The following is a 20413-nucleotide window of genomic DNA, read 5'->3' as shown; positions in this document are numbered from 1 at the left end:
TGGGAGGCAGGAGTACCTGGCTGGGCTGTCCTGCCTGGGAGGAGGAGGTTCAAGCATGTGTTTCTTACCACCAAAGCATAATTTTCCATTACCTGGGCTTATTGAAAAGCTTAATAAGATGTACCCTACAAATCCTACTGTCAAGGAAATAGGCTTTGTCCAGCAGCAGGCCCTGAAGTTGCGAAGCTGCAAGCTCTTTCACCTCCACATGTTAAAACCGACGGCGGCTGTTTTCCTCCAAAAACCTCAACCTAAAAAGCCCGACCCCTCAGGCAAACCTCGACTCCGAGGCGAGCTTCTGGGTGCAGGGACTGCTGCTCCTGCTGACTGGGCACGTTGCGCTTTGGCTGAGGTGCTCATCTTCAAAGAAACCACCCTGGGGAAACTAAATGCAGATTTAAAAATAATAATCTCCTCCCTAGTGAGACGTGTACGTGTTAATTTTCTTCTGCTAACTATCTGCCTAATATTGTTGATCAAATCTTTGATTAAACTAACATTAGTGGCTGAGCCGGTGTGATAGGGAAGCAACTGAGCGAGTTTGGTACAGACTGTTATAATCATTTGGATTTGTGAAGTGCTTTGTGATAATACAGGACCCTGAAGAGCTAATATTTGTTCAGGAACGGCACGCAACACGGTTCTCTTCTTTCCTGCCCCTGTCTCTCACGAGCAGCGATTGCTTGATACCAGGCCATGTTTTTATTGTTCCTCAGTAATACAGAGGCAGTAGCTCGAGTTTTCACATTCTCATTGTGTGCATCAAAGAGGAAGTACAACTCTGCTTTCTCTCAGAGAAAGTGATCTCTGAATAGACAAAGAGAAAAGGCCACGGAATAAAGGCTGGCAAGGAAATAAATGCTCCAGTCCTTGAAAACTCCAAATCTTCTTCCACTTATTTACAATATGCACTGCAGTAATGACTAGCAGCCATTACGCTAGGTGTTGTGTGTTCACAGAGCAACAGATATTCCCTGTTCTAAGGAATTTACAGCACTAAAGGAGGATAGGAGAGAAAGCAGGATCAGGAAATTACCTGCCCAGCTTGGCGGCTGGGCTGGAAATTCACCAGTTGTTCACCAGCTGATTCCCAAAGCCAGCTACAATTCATGGGCAACCACAGTATCTTGGTCTCGGTTTAGACACAAGAGGAGAAGGCGCCCACAGCTGAAATACAGACATCTCAGAAGATGAATGATAGATAGAGGGGATACAGGATTTTCTCTCTCCATCTGTAAGAGTCACCGCAGGCTGAGTGGAATTTGAAGGGAAGGCTCAAAAGGAAGGAAGGACACAGCTTTGCTGCTAACCTTGGAAAAGATAAACTGGGCATGAAAGCTAATGGCAAAACATCTTAGCCTTTGGCCTGTGTTTTCTCTTAGCAAGAAAAGGGCAGGACCATCCACTGAATCTTTCTTATTCTGCAGAATCTCTCATTCTTGTCCTAAACCAGGAAGGGCTCCCCTTGCAGTGCATTTTTCTCCCTAACTGATCCCCTCTTCCCTACTGGCTTTGATGAGAAGAGGGGCATCCAGGTGAAGACCAAAGAAAACGATTCCAGGCCAGGTGTTACAAAGAGCAATGCAAAAATATCAGCGAAGAACAGCATGAATAGACAAATCAAGAGCAGAGAACTGAACTTTTCTGCCAGCCTTTGGAAGTTATTCACTCCCTCCTTCCCTCCTAGCTCCCAGGCCATGGACATTTTAAATTCACATCCACAGGGTTTCCACAAGATGCTTTTTCACTGTTTGGGCAGTGAGATCCCTATAAAGTGCCTCCGACTGGGCATCCAAGAGTACCTCTGAACGTCCAAGTTCCTACGTACCATTTCTGGATGAATTGCCTGTGTTGGCCCAATGTCACTCAGCCAACGTATCCCCCCAGAAAGGAACCTCCACTTTGTAATAATAAAACTGCTTTGGAACCAGGGAGTGCTTTAGATGTCTAAATATAACGCACTGCAGGTCTGGGTGGAGTCACATGAAAAGATGTGGCCATACCTAATGCTTTAAGAAGAAATTGGCTCAGGAAAAAAAAAAAATAATAAAAAAAAAAAAAATAAAAAGGGTTACAACTCTGGGAAAAAAAAAAAAAAAAAAAAGACAGAACAGCCTGAGGCTTTAACATGGCCCTGACTTGTAGTAAATCTATAAATTGATATTGTATACATACAGAAATACATGAATATAAATTCTTGCTGCTACTTTGTTAGTTCTTTAATTCTCTGTCGTATTTTTGGGATAATCCTGAGCTGGCAACGTTTGAAGATCCTGGAGCAGAGCGGTGCCAGGACACCAACGCACAGGAGATAGGGTTTCCATCTGCGTGTCTGGGGCCAACTGTCCAGGCACCCTGCAGCCAGTCAGTACAGCAGCCGAGGGGACTGCCAGGTATCTGTAAATCCCAGACATACAGACAGAAGGGGCAGGAAGACAGCAGACAGCCTGCAAAAGATATGCCTTATCACTACAAATGACAGCATTATTAGAGATTGTAATTCTTGAGTTCTTTGATTGCAGGGAAAACAGAGGGAGGGGGGTGAAGTCTGCAGGGTTTCAGAAAGACTACCTGTGGTAAGGCTGAAAAAATATCGCAAGCTCTCATACTGTTCTCAGGGAGCTGGAAGGTCTAACAGCAGTGACATTAGCAGGTAAGGGACTCATCGGATCAACCAGCCACTGCTGGGCAACCTCCTTAACCCATATCCAATACCAGCGCCATTTCTGGAAGATGAAGGGATAGATAGAGCTCAAAGATGGAACAAAAAGGGATGTCCTTCAACACCAGACAATTCATCTGCCTTCTCACTCATTTTCACCGCTCATTACTGTTGTTATTTACACTGGTAGCATAATTCCTCCAGCTGCTGGAGAAACTGTTTGCCTGCTGAAATGCGATGGCATTTAAGAGGTGTCCAACACCTCACAGAAGACGACCTGCATTCTGCAAGAACATTTCACCATCTGCTTTCCAGGTCCATGGGAATGCTCCCATTACATGAAGTGTAGGTTTTTATTCACCACATCAAGGAGTAAAAGCGTTCCTCTAAAACCAGCCCCTTTTAATTGCTGAAGGCTGTAACAAATGCAACGTGCCACCATCTAGTCCTGCATTTATAGTGAGTGTCTACACCCTTGGGCATTCACAGGGATTTCTGCTGCAGATATAAATATATATACAGAGGCATGCACATTACACACACAGACGTATATATTTATAAATACATTTAGGCATAGGACTATATTTATGATATAAAACGATTGCTTCCTTTTTTATACCCAGCTCATGAATAATTTGGGAAGACTGAGGTATTTTCTCCTGCATTACAAGACTTAATTGTTTGGCTCCTTCATTTATCTTTGGCTCTGATTTGTAATTTATGCCTTTGCACAGCTTTCAGATATAGAACATTTCTTTTGTCCCTTGCCCATAACATTTAATTTCTCTCCCACTGATTATTTATCTGTGTAATTTAAAGCTATATTATTTAATACTACAAGCTATAAAGTGTTTGGGGATGCCATTTGTATGAAAGATGCTGCACAAAATAGAGCTGCATTGTACTACCACTCCAAGTTCTTCCTACATACAGCACATGCTGTTTCCACAATCGTAACACGACCATCCATTCCGTATCAATATATTGCTTATTTTTTTAGGATATCAAACTGTACATGTTTTGAAATATATAGAAACTGAAGTACTTTTTTTTTTTTTTCCTCCTGAGATGTTTGCTCTTTAGTGTCTTAAACTAAAAGAAGCAGAAAAAGCTTTTGCTCAAGTAGCAACAGTGACCTCTAGTGTGTTTTTGAAATTTCTTCCCTCGCCTTTACACCCATTGTTCCTTTAACCTTTAGGGCATTATTTAAGAACAATTTTCCGGATAGTATTTGGACTAATTTTCTTATTGACTCTAGTCTATAGCAGAACGTGATTCTTGGGCGATCTTCTTTTATCCTCATAATCTATGGTAAAGTAAGTGTGTCTTCATTAATGACTGTAATTATCATATATAAAGTTGTCATTTAAATGAGCAATCATCTCCCTCACACATGCATACACACACACACAAATTGAGCTTTATTTGTAGCAGGAATTGAAATTTGGCTAAATATCCTATTTAGCTTCAAGCAGTAAACATCAGGAGCACAGATTGCATTGGTTGACAGAGTTTGTCAGCCAAGACCACAGTTTTTTTTTTTTTTTTTCCTATTTCTTTTTTTTTTCTTCCACCATACTAGTCTATACCACGCACAGATTGTCTTTCAGATGAGGAATGTTGCAAGAACACTCCATAGTGCATACAACTGTTAAATTGGCACTGCTGTCACTAAGCCTATGTCAGCACTTCCAATCTAAGCTGCTATTTTCAGGAGTTTAAAATTCAGTTACATGAGCCGTTCTGTACTGGCACTTGATGCACGTGGCCCTTCAGGGAAGGAGGCTATTCTGAACGAGGGAAGCATGTGTTGGCATTATGGGCGGATTTCTGTGCCTGCATGTGTGCGTGCGGCCGTGCATCAGCATGTTTGCGAAGCGCGGTGCAAATTTTCGGGCCTATCCGCTCAGCTCTGTTCAACTTTTAGAAAAGCAAAGACCTACTTATGACAGCTACTTTCCTCCCTCCTTCCGTAGATGTCAAAGCCAGGCTTAGCTTGTAGCAAAACGTTTCTCTGAGCTCTGTTGAATTTTAAAAAGAGAAGGGAATTGTTTGTGAAGCTGGTTAATTCTGGTAGTCATCCCACCAAACTCCTCGCAGGTTAAAGAGAACAGATCTGGGGATACTTTGAAAAGCATCTGCAGACCGCGTGTGTACTCATGAACCAAACCCCAACCCCAACGAGTAGCTGAGCCCACTTACATGCTACCAGAGCTACACCCGGCACCCTAAATGATGGTTGGCACACAGGCACCAAGAGACAGCGAATGTCCCTGATATTGCTCCTCCTTTCATGTTCTCAGGGACACATCTTCCCCTTTAGGCTACGCCTGGGCCACTTTCTGTTTGCTCAGCGGAGGACCCATCCTTGGATGGCTTGCTGTGGCTCCCGTTTTACACCACCAACCCAAGAGTATCTCCTACGTCTTTGTTTCACAGGAAAGGATCTCTGTGATCTCTCAAATCACCAAGATGTATTTTTTTAAGACGAGAATATGACAAACCGGGACTCTGTCTCTCAGCCATGGTGCTGAACTCTCAATTTTCCTTCCCACAAATGTGTGAACTGGGGATGGTGATGGCCTTAATTTGATTCCTCTGGCTTTTCTCAAACAGTGACAGCATCCCAATGCCATTTTTATTTTAATTTAAGGGTGTCTGGATCCATTCAGGGTTTGAGTTAAGGGGAGGAAAGGCTTTGCTCACATATTTAGATGGAGAAACGAGTTTAAAAAAATCCAGGAAAAAGATGTGAATGGAAGGAATTATAATGTGTAGACCTTTGATGTACTGACTGCATTGCTATGGAGGAGGAAAGTCAGACTTCTGCTTGGCTAATAGAAAGGAAAAAGAGCAAGAAGGGGAACAATGAAGCTGCAGAGGTCCCACATGGATCTCATGGAGGGCTTGGGCCTACATCCCTCGCCTACATCCCTCATATCCCTGATTTTCACTGATCAAAATCAGGGCTTGACTCCTCCTCAAGCCAGACGTTGTTCAGTGCACATTCCCACAGCTAGGATCGTTCCTATTCCCATTCCTGTTCCCAGTTCCTTTCCTGAGAACTCCTTTTGCTGAACTGGGCCCTTACTGTGATGGAGCACATCCTGCTTTCAGGTCCTTCCTCTCCAGCTACACAAAACCCCCTGTCAGGTTGAACAACAGCGTCTGCTGAACGCCAGTTTCTCCTCCCAGCAAAGCAGGGCTCTTAAGAGTTTTCAGTGCTTTTCTTCTTTTCCCCTTACCCAGTCTGTAAACAGCATAAATTAGTAATCAAAAAGATACAGCCCTCTGAATCTTTTATGATGGTGTGAGTGAGAGAGAAACTTGCAGACCAAAGGCTCTAATACACACATATTTGTAAAGGTCTTCTTTGTTTAAGGAGAAGAGTGAAAAGGCTGGAGGCTCGTCCCTCCCCTCACCTGCTCTTTGTGAGTTAATTACAAGCTGAATGAGCTGCCTGTCTCAGGGTCTTTCTTCAGGGCACTTTCTTGCACAATGCCACAGATCTACATCAATTATCTCAGCAATCCCTTTTATTACTTAGTTTTAAAATACCCACTTGCAAGAAAGCTTGGCTACAGCCCTCAAATAACTTGATGTGCTGCTGGAGCACAGCTTTAGCTCACGATTCTTCCTTTTTGCTCATTTCTCAGAGTCAGCATATATACGTGCATGTGTGCAAGCACATTTATTGTCTGTAGAGGAGTGGGCAGATCTATACAGGGCCTAGATCCACTCTCTGGTGCCTTGGACCACATCCAGGACAAAATAATTCGGCGCAACAAAGTGGAGGGAGCCCACCCCAAATGATAAGAACCCCCTGCCAAATCTTGAAATCCAACCTGGTTTTTGTCCTTTGTGCAGGTGGGCACCTCCCTGTCAGAGCCCAGACCTAGGGATGGCAGCTGGACGCAGTCAGGCTCATGGTTTCAGGCCGTTCATGTTAGGAAGGGCTACTCTGCTTCTGACCGAGGTCCATACCTCTGGTAGCTGCCTCCAGCAGGTCTCAGTGATGGAAACCTGAGGAAAAAATGGGGCCAGGGAAACACAATACTTTCCTGGTATGCTGTCCAGTTTCCTAAAATCAACGACTCCAGGATTTTCTGCACTGGAGATCCCACTCAGTTTATTAATGACCATTCAATCGAGCTCTCCTAATAAAGTTGCCTAATCCCATTATTTTATTTATTTCGAATCAGATTTATCCTTCTAGTCTCCTCAACATCCTGTGTCAATGAGTAGCACAATTTCATTATGCCTGTGTGAAAAAGCACTTCCTTTTTTTGGTATTAAAAAAAAAAAAAAAAAAAAAAAAAAAAAACCTCCTTTTGACCATTTCTGGATGCCCTCTCATTTTTTGTATTTATTTATTTCTAGGCTGAAAGAGCCACAGGGCTGGGTGGGATCACAAAAGTCCACACTCAGCAGTCAAAGAGAAAAAACCTCACGTCTTCCCCGACAAAAACAACAGAAGGTGTTTATGTGAGAGAGACACTCTAACCAATACACACTGATATTGCACTCCCTGCCAGCTCCCACAGCTCAGACAGAGCCATCTCTTGTGAAAACCTCCATCCCACCTCTGTGTTCAAGACCCTTTCGGCAGCTAAGGAGGGCACCCGAGCAGAACCGCCACAGCCCCAGTTACACAAAGGGGCAAGCTTTATGGAAGGGGGAAAACGAAACAGAGAAGTTGAAAGCAGACAGCCATCACTAAAATAAAAATAGCCTAATTTGCACAGAGATCTGAGCCACAGGTCACAAACAGTTGAAGACGTGCTTTCCTAGCTTAAAAGAAATGAAGCCACTTTTATTGGGGTCAGGTCCGCAAGCAGTCAAACCAGCTCTGGGATGAAATGCTGGGAAGTGGGATGCAAGTGACTGGTCTGGAGTTAGCTACCAGTGTCAGTGACAGCACCGAGTGAAGTCATGCTCTCGTCCATACACGTGCAGAGAAAGGGAGCCTCCTCCCGCAAGGTCTGCTGCAAAGGAGCAATGCTCGTCCCAAGAGCCTAAAATGGCATCTGGCTGGGAAGAGCTTCCCTGAGCATCGGGTGGTCTTACGCTTCTGAGAGGTGGGGTGAAGTCTGCATCCTTTTCTTCCTCTTCTAGAAAAGGCTGTCTTCCTGGTCAGTATATTTTGCAACTGGATTCCTCCTCCAACTGGAGGAAAGAGCTGGAGATAGGGTGGGGGGGAAGTTCATGATTTTAATGAAGAGGGGATGATGGCAGAACTCGAAGTCTCGGGCCCATAAGCTACACGCTTGTATTAAAGACTAAGTGCATTACTTTTTCTTGTTTTCTTTTCCCCCATCATTTGCTCCCATCAAACTGATTGCATTGCTTTGCTCAAGTTAAGTGCGATTTTTCAGAAAACCAGACTTGAGTCACTTTCCGAGTAAGAAGAACTGGCATTGGCTGCAAAGGTATCAATATTTCACCAGGTCTTTGTTCAGCACTGGTTTTAGCTTTTCTTAATGGTGCACTTTACCAGGCAGCTTTTTCATACATCATTAAACAGCAGCTATAGCACTCGTGCCCTGTTTCTGATTTACCGTAGATAGTAATGTTTAAGATCACATTAAACACCACACATGCTCTCAGCTATTTGAGCAACATCAGAGTAATGAACAGTCAATAGTCTTACTAAATTAGTACCCTTTGGAGCTCTCGTTACTGAATCAAATAAGTATCCTTGGTCCTCCAGTGAAGGCAATTCTAATGTGAAATAATGAATTTAGTGTCTAATCAAAACTTAGGGGGTCCTTCTCCCTTCTGACTTTCAAGAGTAAATTATATAAATTATGTCGAATAGATCTCAGAGTTCCAGGTCCTGCAAGGTGCTGCTGAATAACTACCAGGAGTGACTTGGACACCAAGGTCCAGCTAATAAAAGTCAGTGAGGGAGGCGAAGGTAGAAGGAGCTCTTCTGGGGTTACAGGCCTCAAAGAGAAGAAAATAGGGTCTGAGTGCACCTCCTGGTTCTGGCAGAGGCCCCTGATGAAATGCCACACAACCTATTTGTACCTCCATCTCCTCTCTGCCCTGGGGGACTGCCACTGCTTCCTAACCCTAACAAGCCTTTTACAGCGTTGATACAGGAACACAGGAGAAGTTTTTCACTGTAAGTAAGGCCCAGCACTACGAAATCCTCACCTCAGCTGATGTCTGAAGATGTGGCCGTGATTCCTTCTAACACTTCTCTCAACGAGATGGAAATAGGAAGCAGGAATTGAAATCAAATTTGCCTGATCACTAAATAAATTGCAGACACTGGGTCCAAGTCACTGGTACCTCAGGATGTGTTCAGATCCTACCTTGACCTTTCTTTTTTAATTTTTTCAGTCACATTCCCTATATAGGCATGAAGAGCTAGCCGTTTTCACCAATCTCCATAGAAACAATACGGGGCTTCAAAAGAACAAGAAAAAGAACTTGCTTTAGGAAAGCTGTACCATTGGCCTGCAGGACAATGGCAGAGAATTTATGCCAAATTTAGAGGAAATTATGTTTTCTCTTCCTCATTTCCCATTTGCAAAAAGTATCACCTATCAGTAACACCAATAGCGTTCCAAAGCGCTCCACAATTTTTTGCAAAGAAAGCACTGTGTTTTTCATGACAAGTTATGTTTCAGAAGAACAGCTCCGTGACGCAGCCCCACTATTCTCTGCAAGTCACCGTTCCTTTTCTTAATACTATAGCTCTCTTAATCAGGACATCCCACTGTCACATACATAACAACGTGGTGGGAGAGTTGTCTTTGCAGACTAACCATGCCTGAGCAGCATTTGAATTTATCACAAAGTATTTTTTAAAGTTTTGTTGCAGTTTCTTTTGGTTCTTGAGAAAGAATTTTAAAACTCTGAGTTAGGTCCCCTGCCCCTCTTGAGAGCCCCCTTTTTTGCTTTCTACCCAGTCCCAGCTGATGACAAATATGATGGGACTACAACAGGGCCTCTTGAAATAAGACCCATTTTTAAAGCCAATCTCTCACATACTGGACCCCAAAATAGCATGAAGCATGCTGCCCTTCATCCATGCTTTGGGGGTTCCCTACAGCCCTTCAGGGCAAAGCTTGGATTGTGTCCTCAACTTTTCCTTCTGCCCAAAACTGTAACATACCACAGGTACCTTTTGCTCCCTCTAAGTCACATTTCTCTGGTTACACAATATGTAACCAGCTGGACGAAGCACTGTTCAGGATTGCCTGCCTACTGAAAGAGATACAACAAGGAAATGAAGTTGAATTTTCATCCCCCCCCAAAAAGGTTTACATTTCCTTTTGTATGATGTTTCTATTTTTATTCATGTCCTAACCTCTCTTTCCCTTTTAAAAAGAGAGACTTTTTTTTCCAGTAATTTAAAACTGCAGCGTTTCCATACGAAACCGAAAAGCAGGCATCTACCAAAACCAATCACATTTCTCCCGGTCTCTTCCACAGCAGGGTCAAAACCCTTTCATGACCACTTATGCGCGGTGGGCAGGCGATGGGGAACTTTTTTACAAGAAAAGAGAAAAAAAACAATCATTTCCCAACCAGATTGGCCAGACTGTAGAGACAAGGCCACCCGGCAGGTGAGCTCGCTTCTTTGCAATGACTTCCTTGAGGTTGTAGCTTAGTAAGAAGCCGGCATTGACACCTCCTGAGATGCCTTTCACTGTACATTTTTCCTTCAATCCAGAAGTGATACGGAGGGGAACGGCATTCGGTGGTTCTGCAGAACGGTGCACGTGGCAGAAGCACCAAAACTGTTTCTGAAATCCTGCAGGACACCGAGCACGGCACGAGACGCAGGACGGCTGCACCGCTGCTCGTCGTATCCCACAGCCCTGCTCGGAGACGCGTGGCCGCTTGCAGCTGCAACAGGCTTTCACCCAAAGTGCTTTGAAGTCAAGAGAAAGCTATTATTGATCATAGCAGGCTTTGGAGGAAGCCAGCGCAGGGGAAGCAGAACTGATACTTATCATAAGCAAGGAGGCTGTTTTTCTTTCCTGCCTTTGATTGATTTTGTCATTCACTTGTGATTCCTTACTGCTCTCTCCCGTACAAGTCGTAGCTAGAGAGTCTCAATGATAGCAATTGATCAGGAGTTGTGTTTGAACGAAGAGAATTACTTTTCTGTTTGCCACCGGCCCTTGTTTTGCTTGGGCTCTTAGAAAAACAGTGATTCCAAACCCCTTCTCGTGCCCAAATCCTGCAAAGACATGTACATTTAACATTGCAGGCAGTCGTTTGTCAGTTTGGGATTCAATAGGCATGTAAAATATCTGTACAAGTCTTTGCATGTTCAGGATCTCGAGTGCTCACAGTTCTATTAATAGCAATAATTAGCACAGACTAATCCATGATGAGAAATCAAGCTAGGGCTTTGATTCAATTTCCTTTAATTGTAAAAACAAACAAACAAAAAAAATCCCTAGTAATATGCTTTATTACCTGAACGTCTCGCTCCTTTTCAGAGGTCTCCCAGAACCACGTTAGCTCTCTCTTCTGGCCTGCAGAACATCAGTTCTCAATCCCCTTGGCTTATGCAAGCGTGCACGTCACTGGAGAAAATTATAAGAGGCTCCCTAACCTTCACTGGTAGGAAGGTTCCTGTTTCTTTCATCCCAACACATAAATCCATATTTGCTCTTCATTCGACAAGGCTGTGAAGGGCTTAAATATCCTTACAGGACGATCCAAGGTTCCACACGTCTCTCATCCTGCTTAGCAATCCCAACTGTACACAACTGTTAGAGTTTCAGATCCATCAAGCTGTCATTCCTGCTATCCGCATGTAGAGAGCTTTTGGCTCGAGTTGGAAGTTTATGAGCAAGATTAAATCAGTGCTAACATCGGGTTCACATTTAATTCTTTAGAATAGCTGTGTTCTTACAAGATTTTGACCTCAGTGAGACAAGAACTCTGGGAGATGAGCTCCTCTCATGAGGTTTCTGAGGTCTGTCATGGTGGAAATCTCCTAAGACACATCCTGACGCTTTGTGCCATGTTACAAATACATGACAGAGCACCAAGGGTTCTCATTATCTCACTGAAAGCTGTAGGAATATACGTCTCCAAATCTTCTACCCCACAAAATGCAGGGAATCGCTAGATTTTGGGGCTCTGGCCCATTTCCTGTTCTAAGGCACCAACATTTTCCTAGAGAAAATGATGCATTAGTAGGATACAGCACACTTTTTCCTTTATCAGCTATGAAAGATTGTATCAGATTTAATATTCCTTTTTATTATTGGTCATAAAATGTTGTTCAAAAACTTAATAAAAGCAAAATCTGAAAAAAAAAAAAAAAAAAAAAAAAGAGAGAAGAGGTACTTCTGAGCCAAGTTCATCCAAAGTATGAGACAGACATCTGGGAGGTTACTGCAAATACCTTACGGCAATATTCATTCATTCACTCATTCATTCCAGTTTTAAAGCAATTGGATTGCATTATGTTTTCACCTTTTCCGTGTTTCTTCCTGTCAGTGTTCTAGTGAACAAGATTCAGGGTGACCAACCCCTAAGGAAGCATGGGAGAACTGTTAGGAAGTGCTTTCAGTTTGTTTGATACCAATATCCCAACTAGACACCTGCTCCCAAACGTGGGGTTTATCCAGTCACAGTGTGGTGATGCTTTGTAGCCTGTGTGGCCAGTGAAAGCCAAACAACAGCCCTTGAACTTGGTCTGCTGGGACCAAGGAATGGATCAGCTCCTGCTCAGGGAGCAGAGACACTCAAAGAGTCACGGGGTAACTCTGCCAGCCCCTGCTGCAGAAAGCAGCAGCATCACTGCCATCAGCAGGACAAGGATCACACCTTCAGGAGCAGGGAACAAAGCAGCAGAACGAGGTAGGTTTACACCTAATATTTAGCAAAAGCCAACCTGAGGCACTTGTGGTGCAAGCGCAGGAGCCTGAGCCTCCTGGTGGATTGTGCTGACTGCTGACGGTGCTGAGAACCAAGAGCCGGCGCATGCAGGCTGAGCAACCGCTGACAGCTGGGTGTGCCAGCACGTAATGCTCCCGTACACATCTCTGCCCCAAAAACTCCAGCCCGGATTCTGGCTAGCCCAGGGGATTCCCGTGCTGAGGTGGGTGCTTGTGTTTTTCATTTAAAGGTGCACTGACCGATGCAAAGCCCTGCCCCTCCTTCGCGCGACTCCGAGGAGGCATCAGGCGCGTGTAGCTGTGACGCATGCAGCTGAGCAAATCTCTCTGCAAACTTTATAGCCACATCTGTAACCTTTCAGGGCACCGCAGTTTCTTGCCAGATTGCGAAGATAGAGGAAATAATGCGCTGCACATGCTCAGGTCACAACAGCTGAACATGCATGCTGACGGGCTCTCAGTACAAAGGGCCAGATTCTCCAGCTGCTGTGGATCAGCCCAGCTCCATAACGGGGATCCCGAGTTTTCAATCTGGCCCACTAACGCTTACAAATAAGGTTCAGAATAAATTCCTCAGCCCAAGCTATTTACTGTCCTGATAAGAACGGCGGGTGTGGGGTTGAATTATCCATGTGGGGTTGAATTATCCGAAGGAAAACAAGATTTAAGTGCGTTGCTGCTGACAATACACACCTCTACCTCACAGGTACCTTGAAAGGCGTTTTTGGATGCTGTGGTCCAAACTAATAATTTCACTGCTTGCTGTCTGGGCTAGACTATTTGCTTAGAAGAAGCTGTAAAACAGGCACACGCACACACAATGGCCAGGAAAACGTGGTTCTGGTGGGACCCAGCCCCTCTCCAGCACAGACAGGATCAACCTGAGAAGTCAGTCTCCAGGCTGGTTACGAGGAGGCTCCCTGGAAATCGCCTGCTAAATGAAGACAGGAACCCCTCCATTCCCTAAACAGTCCTCGTGCAGGACTATTTAGGGAGTGGACTATTTTAGAAGGGAAGACACAGGTATTACAATGGCTGCGTGCTATTTTAAGAATCCTTTAAATGGAGAGCATCCACCGCTACCACATCCATCACACCGAGGCTTTCAAAGCACCTACGCTAGGCTCCCACTCTGATCAGCCCTTTGGACAAGCCTCCCCCTCTCCCCCTTTGACTGCCCAGACCCCCTGTTGCACCAAAAGATGGATAAAAGCTGGCTAACAGCCTGGAAAATATAGCATCAGCTTAGTTAGCTCTGTATCTCTTCCATCAGCTGGACAGATCAAACAGATATTGCCGGACAACTGATTTCTGTTAGCAAAGATAGTTTAATGCAGGTTTGCATCCCTCCTCCTTTATCCTTAGATAAATGGCATGACAGAAGGGAAAATTGCTTCCTGTCCTCCAAGAAAACCTAATGGGAGGAAAAAAATCGAATACGTTCATATCATTGCCAATAGCTGTATTAACTTCAGTTGCAGCAATATGTTCTGGATGAAAGGGACAAGAGATAAAAGTAAGCGGAGATATTGCCCCTCCACCTCACACCAGATGGACAGATTTTTTTCTCAACACGTTCTGCTGAAAGCCACGGGCCTGTCTGCAGCTCGGTAGCGCAACCCCGGCAAAGGGGAAGGGGCTGGTTCCCCTTGCTAGGTGCGGGTGTTGACAACGTAGGCATTAACCTCGGAGCTACTTCAAGAGCCTCGCTTGACGCGGACAGTCCTAAGGCAGGCGGCTGTATCGGGTCGGATCGACCCCAGGAGCTCCTGTTTGTGCTCCTTGCCCGTGGAGGAAGGCTAGACACAACGTCCCCGTGCAGACTTCTCCAACAAACATGCCCAAAACCAGTCGAGATTAACCCTATTAGGGGTGTTATTCAGGTACAATATTAACGCTCAAGGATGAACCTGCGAATTTTGAATCCCATCGTGTGTCACGGTCACATCAAATGCCCAAGAAGCAACCCGTATTTTTTTATTCATAAAGCAGAAGTCTAAAAGAAACATTTTTTCAGTTCTACACATTTCTATTCCACATTTATCGCGTATATTTTCCTTATATCTGCCTGACAACCAATTCCAGCTTTTTAGTATGAGAATAAAAACTGCCCAATTTCACCCCAGTTTCATCTCCTCCGAAAACGGAGAATTAATCCCAGGGGTGATTTCTGTCCAGTGACTTCTGCTCAAAACACAAACTGTTTTGCAAGCTTGGACAAGGATTGCTCAAAGCAACGGGCCAGATTCACCTTGGCATTGCTCTGTTTCCTCGCTGCCATAATAGCACTTTAATCAACAAGCAGAACTGGCATAAAGCACTGATGCATCAGGCCCATCATATAGAGTACACCCACTTAATCAGGTAATCAACTTAATCAGGACACTTCCCAAGGAACCAAATTAAGCCTAATGACACCAAGTGGCAGGGACTGCTGCTTAATTGGGATAGTAATTCTGCTTATGGTAATTGGGATGCCTGCAGGTGATTAAATGGTACTGAGCTAAGAAGAGACAATCTCTGTGATGCTCAGAGACTGGCAGGGATTCGTCTCTCCTCAAAAGGCTCTGTCAACAGCGGATCAGCAAAACAAAACTTTCCTAATCCTCTTGGTTGGGCACTGTCTGAACAGAGCATCTCAAGATGCAAATAGGGGCACTGAAACAAAAGGGAAAAAAATAAAAATAAAGGACTTCTCCAGGTAGTCCAAACGTGAAACTAGAGCTAGACCAAAAAATGAGAAAAAATAAAAAAAAGAATCAAAACAAAACCAATACATACTGGGAGATCTTTGTACTTCGTTAAAAGCTGCTTTCTGCCCAATTTTTCCAACATGTGTGTAGCCGTGGGAGCAGATGTTTCACAGCAGAGCAAGAGTTAAGTGAAATGCCAGTGCTCACGCTCAGGGTGAGCAAGAACTTCTCACAGATCCAGAGACCTGTGCGAAAGGAGAACAGGAGAGGTCACGGCGCTGCTTCCTAGGAGACTTCCTACCCTATTTAAGATCATGGAAAAAATATTTTCAAAGCACAACAAAAGAAATGGCTTAAAAAATGCAATTGAAAAAAAATTTTTTTAGGGGGTAAAAATGTCCTTTTTAACATCTGTAATTGCTATCCAGAGTAGGAATGAGATGTTTTAAGGTTAAACCTGTTCTCCATTTGAAATAGGTGTCGCGAATCATAAAGTTCTTCTGGAACTAGGTTGCTGATAGAACAGCAGCCTCCAAAGTCATCATGCAAAGCATAGAGTTGCAACCTTTCCAGAGTCCAGACTTAACAGACTGTTTTACAGAGCTTCTTGCACTTCGGTGGCCACCTTCGTGCATGCAGTTAGTCAAAGTGAGGGCTCTTGCAGAGCACTCCGTTTAAGAAAACACAGCTCCATTTTTGCCTCCATGCTTTTCCTTCTTCTCTTCAATCATGGTCGCTTAGCCACCAGCACTGCACAGGCACAGACCTGCTGCCTGTCTACGACTCTCTTCTTCATGGTTTTGGACATCAAGAAATGACCATGGGGAGGCAGGAGCTGCAGGGGGACCCTGCACTACGTCTGCCTTTGACAGCTGCCATCGCCTCCAGAGACTCGTCTCCTTGTTGTGGCTTCCCAGTGGCCTTCGGATACAACACTCCACTTTTCATTCCAAATGATAGATTTGCATCCTGCTGCTTGGCTACTCTGGGTCTTGCTCTGCCTCTCTTCCATCACATACATTGTGATTCAGTGTGTTTGGTGTACACCTGTATGTTTTCGGGTAGGCTGTTCTCTACATGACACTCAGTACTGAGAATTATAAAGGATAACTCAGTCTTACCTCTGCGAGCATTTAATCTATTTGTTCCTGATTTATTGCCTTGTCATGTTATTAGCTTCATTAGAGGAATGAAATGAGTAAGTGCGTGTGCAGTGTGAGAACAGAGGGGAAATTCAGACTCCTCTTTGCCTTCACCCAGTTGCACAAATTCCTGCAAGAGGATTATCAAAGGAAGAGGTACGAGAATGGAGCCCTAACGGGGGAATTGTTAAGTCTCTAAACACCTCCAAATGGAGGGATCGACGTCCATTTGTGCTTCTCAGATCCTGTATGAACATCCTCAGAGGACTGCCGGCAGGCAACAGCCATGCCATGCCTCCAGCGATGTGGTATTTTTGTTTCCTGCTCCCTACCGCGCACTCCAGCAGGAATTTCCCCTTCATTCCCTGCCAGTTCCGCGAGGCTGCGATTGCCCGGCTGCTTCCTGCAAAGGTAATTGCTCTCCCCCAAATCTTCCAGCGTGGTCGGTGAGAGCACTGCTGCAGTTGCGTTTGTTGGGAGATGCAATTTGCCACGTGAACTCATCGACTCGGCGCTCTCACTTACTCTCTCACCCGCCTCGCTCCACTTTTGCCTGTTTTGCATCACGGATGATGGATCCAAACTTGCACAGCAGTTGCTGGAGAGCCCGGCGAGATGACCCCCTCCCCCATTACCGCTTACAAAACACAATAAATAAATTCTAATAAATATATCTTCAAATCAAAACCATTTTGAGTTGCTTAACCGAGTGCATATCTAGTCCTTTGTACACATATTTGTACAAAGTGTTGCCTGTAATTTTAAAGATGCTTGCCTCAGGGAGGTTTCGTTTTTCCATTGAAGTCCCCTTGATTTACTGTACGCAATATGTTACAGCTTCCTTATTTGCTCCTTTGGGACAGTTACTGACAGTAAATCTCTATTAAAATATTCTTCCATATGGTTGCATGAAAATTTTATTGCAGTGAGCCTGAGGCTGAAGGTCACAGCTGAGTAGCTGCAGTTAAGTATTGCAGTCTATGGACTCCGAGGTACATCTGTTCTGGGAGCTGGAGCAAAATTAGAATTTTACTGTCAATAGCAGTTCTCCAAAACTAGTTCCATTTGTTTACTGTTGCAGGCCTGTAGCAAGGCAATACCCTCTGTATATGTGTTACAGGCCATCGTGGCTACATGATTTAGGTCCTTAGCTCCAATCCAAAAATTACAGAATCTGGAGGTCGCTGGAGAGAGTCCCTAATGTATATTTCATTTACGATACATGAAAATTTAATTTTCTCTCCCATGATTTGCCTCTATTGCTTGCTTACACGTTTTTTGGCAATGGCTTCCCCGTTCGGCGAAAGCTTTTCTGGGCTGTATATCACCCAAACTTTACAAATGATACAAAAGTGCTATTTCTAATCGGCGACACAAGCAAACGGGCAGCTCCGGGAACACCTCGCCGCTCCCCACCCAGCGGGGTCGAGCAGCCCCCCGAATGCCAGCTGGCCGCATTTTATCAACCCTTTGGGACCCTTTATTGAGCGGTCAGCACGTCAGGCTCCTGTTGTAGAAGTGCCCCCACTCCGTACAACTTGGAGAGCTGTTTGAAAACAATGTTCCATTGTGGAGGGCCGCAGAGTACCGGAGTGTTAGATTGCTCTAAACATTACATTTAGCGATTGCCGCCAGGGTCAGCCAAATGTTAATCTACTGCTTGTATTTGTTTGAAATAAAAAAGGAAACATCGAGGCATATTTCTAAGCCCATCTTGTTTAGCAATATGACATCTATCAGAATGGCTCGGAGCCAAACCAGGCCTTTCCAATATGCGGCGTAATTTGGAATTTCTAACAGAGAAATCAAACCTAAAACGCATCTGCGATTTTAACCTACGTTAACAACATTTTTTAAAAGGTTACAGCATCCAGCTTGATGGCATCGTGGACAACTGCCAGCTGAGAGATCTGAGAAGGTCAGGAGCAGAGAGCAGTTTGGAGGCACTAACGCCTGCGAGGGAGCCGCGGCGGTCTGCAGCACCGGCAGCACAGCCCCAGCCCTCGGGGACACGGGTTGGAGATGCCGCAGAAGGGGACCTCACCCCCGGGAGGACTCACGCTGACCTTCTTGGACAGAGGTAATTTTCCAAATGCAGCCGCTGGATGGAAGAGCTGGCAGCGGAGATGGGGAAAATGTAATTTATATGATCTAGTCACGAACTTTAGTTTCCATTGAAACTTGGGTCACTGCTGCGAAATAGGCTCTGGAACAAGGAGGCGTGATGGTCTCACCTTGATGTGTGCCCATCTGGCCGTTTTCTGAATCAAAAGATAAAAGTCACTGCATGCATGGCGTCAGCATAAATCCAGAGTGTTATGGTGTATCTTGATGGAAGGATACCTTGGAAGCCTAGAGGATTTTTTTTTCTTTTTAACAATGGCTATTTCTAGACTGATGTACGTGCAAGAATGTACTTCCACTGTGACTACAGCATGTGAAACAAGGTCTATATGGGATATACGGCAAGTGCTGCCCAGCTAGGATTTCAATTTCCAACCTTGATATTAATTGCTTGCTTAAAACCTTGTAAGAGTTAACGAAGGATGGTAGCTCTCCACCCAAATTTCAGTGCGTTCCCTCATCCAGAACACACATATGGTACACGGGGAAGAAGTCCCCCTTTTTGGTCACCAAGCTGTAAGGCACCAGGAGCACTTGGGCTTGATGTGCGATCAAGCAGCAGATGAAGATGCCTTTGGATCTGGTGATCGACCCTCTGATAGCATCTGACAGGTCTTGTCATACCGGCAGCAACACGCTTCAATCAAAACCAAGTGAAGGATTTGAGCTGTGAAAGTGTCGTTAAGCAGCTGCCTGGCTACTCATTATCGGTTCATTATGGATTTTAAACAATACAGAAATGTATCTTGCAGGGAAGACACCTATTATGGTTTTACAGGTGAGAGTTAATACTAATCAGATGTTTTGGTACTCACAGGCTTAATTAGTTCACTTGAATCTTGTTTTTCAAAGTAGGACAGACATAAAGTTGCCATAATATTTTACCAAAATAGACATGTACTATAAAGAAGTGAAACAAATTCCTCACCGCTCTCTCCCACGCCCTGACAAGCCGATAAAAATGATATTAGGTGATTAAACGCAGAAATAAAAAAGGAGGCAGACATAATGATAAACTGTAATGAAGTCAAACAGCTGGCAGACTCCTTGGTGAATTTGCCACCTGATGGCTTGTACTAAGATCCAGGCAATGCCCCCAGCTCTCCGATCAGACGGCAGCCCCTGGTACACATGCTGAACGCTGCCTCCCATTCATTAATTGGCTTGATAGAAACTCGCTGTCTTGCTAGAAGGACAGAAAACATCTATTTCATGTGTGTGCATCTGGGGAGAAAAAAAATACAGCAACAACCTCCAGTTCTCTAAAAAACCCACAGTAATACAAGATTAATGCTCCTGAATGAATTCTGGCTAATTTGCAGATTGGGGTTGGACTTGCAAACACCAGTCTCATCTAGAAGACATAAAGGCTTTGCTTCTTCTGCATTTGAGAGGAAATGTGTTTCAAGACTCGATTTGGAAATATAGGAACTGCTATCAGAAAAGGTCCCTTCTCTCTGAATCCCTGCACGAGGTAAGGAGAAAGAAGCTTCTGAATTTGCTTTTAAGGCAAGAAGGAGAACTCACAGGAGAGCCACCATTATCACCGCCCCATCTCCAGCTGACGGCTCAAATTCCATTTCCATTTCTTGTTAATAATAAATACCAGCGGGGCCAGAGCCATTCTCATCCTGACCCCTGGCTGTATTCCCACTGCTTAATGTCACGGCGGCGCCACGCGCAGAGCATGCACGAGGGTCTCGACTCTGCAGAGCCCAGCCAGGCTCAGAGGTGGCTGCTGCCGACCCTCCTGGGCTGCCTCCAGTCCTCCTGCACAGGCTGCAGGTACCTGTGCGAGTGTTCACTCTGCAGAAAGCCACGGGAACATGACAGGATCCTCAGTGGCTATTAACACAGCTTAACAAAGCCAAAGCGTGTTATCTCGGAGCTACAGCCCCTGTCCACCAGCTTCAG

Source organism: Aythya fuligula, chromosome 3 (assembly GCF_009819795.1).
Source record: "Aythya fuligula isolate bAytFul2 chromosome 3, bAytFul2.pri, whole genome shotgun sequence".
NCBI lineage: Eukaryota > Metazoa > Chordata > Aves > Anseriformes > Anatidae > Aythya > Aythya fuligula.
The sequence above is the reverse complement of the archived record's forward strand: the minus strand, read 5'-3'. Positions refer to the sequence as shown.